This window comes from Penaeus chinensis, chromosome 23 (genome assembly GCF_019202785.1).
Source record: "Penaeus chinensis breed Huanghai No. 1 chromosome 23, ASM1920278v2, whole genome shotgun sequence".
NCBI lineage: Eukaryota > Metazoa > Arthropoda > Malacostraca > Decapoda > Penaeidae > Penaeus > Penaeus chinensis.
The window spans coordinates 12,135,383-12,140,382 of NC_061841.1; positions in this window are offsets into that span (position 1 = coordinate 12,135,383).

A 5,000-nucleotide genomic window follows, 5' to 3' on the forward strand; every position below is an offset into this window, starting at 1 on the left:
GGAACTTGCCTGTTTGTAGGCAGAGATTGCATGGCTGTGTGAGAACCTAAGTGATGTGTGCCAGGCATTTCTTTATCAATGACATTGGAATGTCATCTTGTCCAGCAGAGCTACCTTTCGACTCTTTCACAGAGCTAGCTATTTCAAGTTCTGTGGCGGGCCTTGGATGAAATTCCACCTGTAAAGGATTAATTAGAGAATTTCATTGGCTAGATTGCACAGGTGTTAGTTTGTTTACTAATGTTTCTCCAACATTTGCAAAGAAAGAATTTATTGAGATTGAATGTAATATTTGTGTTAAAAGAGATGTGTTCTTCTGTTAAGGACTGTGTTGAAGACTTCACTTTTTCCTGGTATTCCCTATGGAGCTGTTTAATTTATTTATGTAATATGAGGCTTTTGCTGATAGAATTGATTTGTATGCATCACCATATGTTATTGTGTTTTTTTTCATTAATTAATAACTTTATTTCAGGAGTTATAAACAGTTTGTTTAGATATCAATTGCTTAGCGATATCAGTTGGGAAGCTATCTATAATTTCCAGCACAAAGATCCCTGCATTGTATACGGGTGGTTAGGATTTATATATATATGTATATATATACATGTATTTTATATATATATATATATATATATATATATATATATATTAGTAGAATCAAAACAGGAAGTGGTCCGGAATTGAGGAGTATATCATCAAATTGTGTCTGATAATGTTTGTCCATATTTGGTCTAAAAGTGTGGCTGTGTTTGTGGTCACTTTAGTAGGGTGTCTAATGTTAGTCAGTGGTGTCATTTGACTGTGACTGATTCAAAAGATCTCGATTAAAGTCTCCAAGAAGGTATGCAATAGTCTTCTCTAGCCGGATTACATTTAGTATTCCATGTAAACAAAATAGAAAGTAGGACTACTATTTGGTGGTCGATATATGGAACCGATTGCACTAGCATATTGAGTTCTATGAATGCAATTTGATCACTAAATGTCAGGTCTGCATTTGGAAGAATGTTTTGTTGAAACAAACATTAACAACTCTTTTGGTTCGTGAAATGTCGTTTGGATAGAGGGAGTGGATGTTTCATCTAACTTCATTGAAAAAAAAAAAAACAAGAAAAAAACATTATTTCAAAAGAGTTGATGTAGTTGCAAGTCAATAAATGATCTAAGTCACCTGGTAGATGATCGTTGCTTGGTGGGATTTGGATATTGCTGCTTAAGAAATCGTTAGGAACATAGTATTTCTCCTCGTAGTTATCAGAGTCATAATGAAAATGAGTGAAATATTTTTCGATTAATTAAGTTAACTATGCACTAGCAAGAGTTATTATCTTCGATAAAATGTATTGTAAAAAGTCATTTAGTTCTAATGAACGAAAGGAATATCGTAAATTATAGATGAAATAATGTATACAATATTAAAATTTAACATCAATTTGTCGCACTCGTTTAAAACTCTTTTTTGGAGACGGGCATAATGTTCCTGCGGGTCTGTCGCGTTTCCTTCAAGGCCAACTGGCCTGGTTTTGGAGGGAAGTGCTCGGGGCAGCCTGCAGACTCTTCAGACCCTTTTGCCTGACGCCTGGGGCGCCAACACCGGAGGCACTCGCAGGACCAGAACAGGCACCATCGCTCGGGGTACCAGCTGGAGTACTGACAGAAGCACTATCGCAGAGGCACCAGCAAAAGCACCATTAGAAGCGTTAGGTTGTAGTATGGGATACTCGACCGAGTGATGATACAGCAGGAGTGGGAGCTGCAGCTGCTGGGGCCCTGGACTGCAATGTCCTCCGGCCGCGCCCTTGATGTTGAACAGAAGGCTTATTCCTTATAACTAACTTGGTGTAGTGAAAGAAGGAAATCTAGCCTTTCTCCCTTGCTTCGCGTAGACGTGGTCATTTCTGGATGTCACAGGTACAGGTACAGGTCATCGTTTCCGTAAATGCTGGTTCACCGTACTTTATGCTTGCTCTTGAGAGCTTCCTCTTTGCCCTGATAGCGAGAAAATTTGGCTATTATGTCATGAGGTTGGTTGTTTTGGGACTTTTTCCCACTCGATGAACTCTCTCTATATCTGGTGTAATTTCAAAATTATCCTTCAGCGCTCTTTTAATATTTATGTGTGACTGCTCCCAATTCTCATTTCGATCTTCAAGAATACCACTAAATTTAAGATTGTTTCCTCTGCTTTGATCGTCAACGATATCTTACTTTTTTACCTCTCGCGTCACCGCTAGTACGTTTGCGGTGGTACAGGTCACTTTGTTACGAAGCTATTTGTTTTCTTCGCTCATGAAGTGAATTTTTTAAAAATCTTTAATCTTTCCGTCTGAGAATTGTTGAGCCTCTATCTGGTCGTTGGTAAATGAAATTAAATTACCATCATCTCTACCCTGCAGTCATTGATTGTTCAGTTGTTTGAGGTCACATGCGCGAACTTTGAAAATTTGCGCAGGGAGAGGTAGGACTTTCTGTTTTTAATAAAAAAGCACAAATCCAAATTTACCTTCACCTAAAACACAGCAAAGTTCCAGAGTACTCTTACTTCGATGTCTGAAGGTGATATCGTAGTATCGAAGTCGAGAAAGCAACATAACACAGCGTTAATTAAGGAGCGCACTCTGAGCTTTGTTTATCCTCCGGGATGGGAGGGGAATGCATCATATATAATATGTAAATATATAACTCGGACATCGCTCCGGACACGGAAACGTTTTTTTTTTTTTTCACAGTTGTCAACTTTTTCATAATTAGGATTTACCAGTCTAGCCTTGCGGAATCCCCTCCATGCCAAATTTACAGGGATATTACTCATTTCTTGTTATAGTGATGACACTGCTTTTGCACCTATTAGTAATATTTCAGAGTATATTTTTATACTGTACTCCTGTACTGTAATCACCCCTGCTTGTTCGTTACCCTAGCATGGTTACGGTAGACTACGTATATTCCTACATTTGCTCAGATGTTCATGTGGAGAGCGCAGTACAATGAGAAGTGTACAAGGAAATACCCGCCGCCGTTGTCACGAATGAGTTAACGCAGAATGACTGAGATAGAAGGAAAGCACAAGGGCGCGAGAACAGACAAAACAAACTTTGACGCCAGGCAGTCTTCAATTTCTGGGCAGTCTTCAATTTCTGTGCAAATATATTAGTGCTACACTTAACAAAATAAATGGAAATGAATAACACCAAACTTTTCATGTTTACATTACATGAACATGTGAGAAGAAATCCCGTGAACTTTGATTTGGCAAAGGCAAAATTATCAGAGCTTAAATAAACTCCCAGAAGGTCCACAATCGATGTTCACATGTATCGAGCCAGTACCTATTCTTGGAAATGGCTTTAATGTTAAAGAAATTAAAAAAGAAAAATGTATGATTTTTTGGGGAGGTGTGAAAATCGGTGAGATGTATAGACTAATAGTTAGAAACAGTTGTGAAGCACATAGATATAAAGTGAACAGTTGAGCTGTACAAAGCCGGAAGATCAGTGATGTGAGTCAGAAATACGAACACTGCCAATTAATTTATTTGTTAAATGTCGCACTGTATATCACGTCCGACAAAGGTGGCGAGATGCAGATGTCGTCAACGAAACTTTTACCATACAGATAATACATTTATACATGTGTTGCATGCATGATCGTACATCTACATGTACATACGCTTACATTCGCAACCGGTTAAGAGGATTTCATCGTGGAAAGAATGTGAACGAGCGGACGTCCAAAGGATTTGGATTTTAGTATTCGTGTTTTCATAAGCGAACAATATATCATTTCACGATAGATCATGCTCTTGCATCACTTATTTGGGAAAACAATGTTTGCCTACTAAGTTACCCAGCTACTTGTTTCTCTTCTTCGTCTGTCACTTTGTATTCTTCTATCTTCACAAATGACCTCTTTAACGGTTAGGCTAGAGGTTTATACAGTGATATGTACAGTATTATCTGAATTATAACAATATGAAAGTGAACTATCCTTCCAACGTATCTGAGATATGGTGTATATTGCATTTAAGGTTATGTAATTCAATATTTTATACATACAGTAAGGTAATATGATGCAGCACATGAGCTTTTACCATAGGTCGATTGGCTGACGCTGCGTCGCACTTTCGACTGATGGGACGGATCAGGCTTTGTGAATGAACCCTTGCCACTTCACTCCCGTCATTTTATACATAAGAAGACCATTAGTAATATGAAGCCTTTTAGAAGAAGCGGGCAAAATGTGTACACTATTCATACAAGCCATTTGTGTGTGCAGTTCAGTATCCAGCTACATTTACTTATATTAATCAACCAGTCATTTGAAGCTGCCCGATGTTGTTGCATCTTTACCGGTGAAGAGGTGCCCGTGTGTGTGTGTGTGTGTGTGTGTGTGTGTGTGTGTGTGTGTGTGTGTGTGTGTGTGTGTGTGTGTGTGTGTGTGTGTGTGTGTGTGGGCGTTTCCGACGTGCTGGCCTTTCATCTCGCAAGCTAATACATCATGTCGCTCGGTGTATGTTCCAGTGAAGAAGCATCGCGCGGTCTGATTAGGTGTGTGATGAGAAGAGATGATTTGTGCTGTCCCGGAATTCATCAAACCATAGTGGTAGCTGATGCATCTGTATACGTGAGTGCTTATGTATACATACACACACACTAACGCGCGCGCGCACACACACACACACACACACACACACACACACACACACACACACACACACACACACACACACATATACACACACACACACACACACACACATATATGACCATAAATACACACAGAGACATGTACAGAAAAATATAAATGAAACGGCCACAGTATGATATTACATTGAATCGCATCCTTTCGAAGTTCTCAATAATTCCTCATTTGATGAACAAATAACTGATTATTTATTATTCTATAGACAGTAAAATCAAAAGAACTGAATCCACGAGAGTGTTAATATCAAAGAAACTGGAGAGATTTTGCTAATTGATGACTATGTAAGATCACCT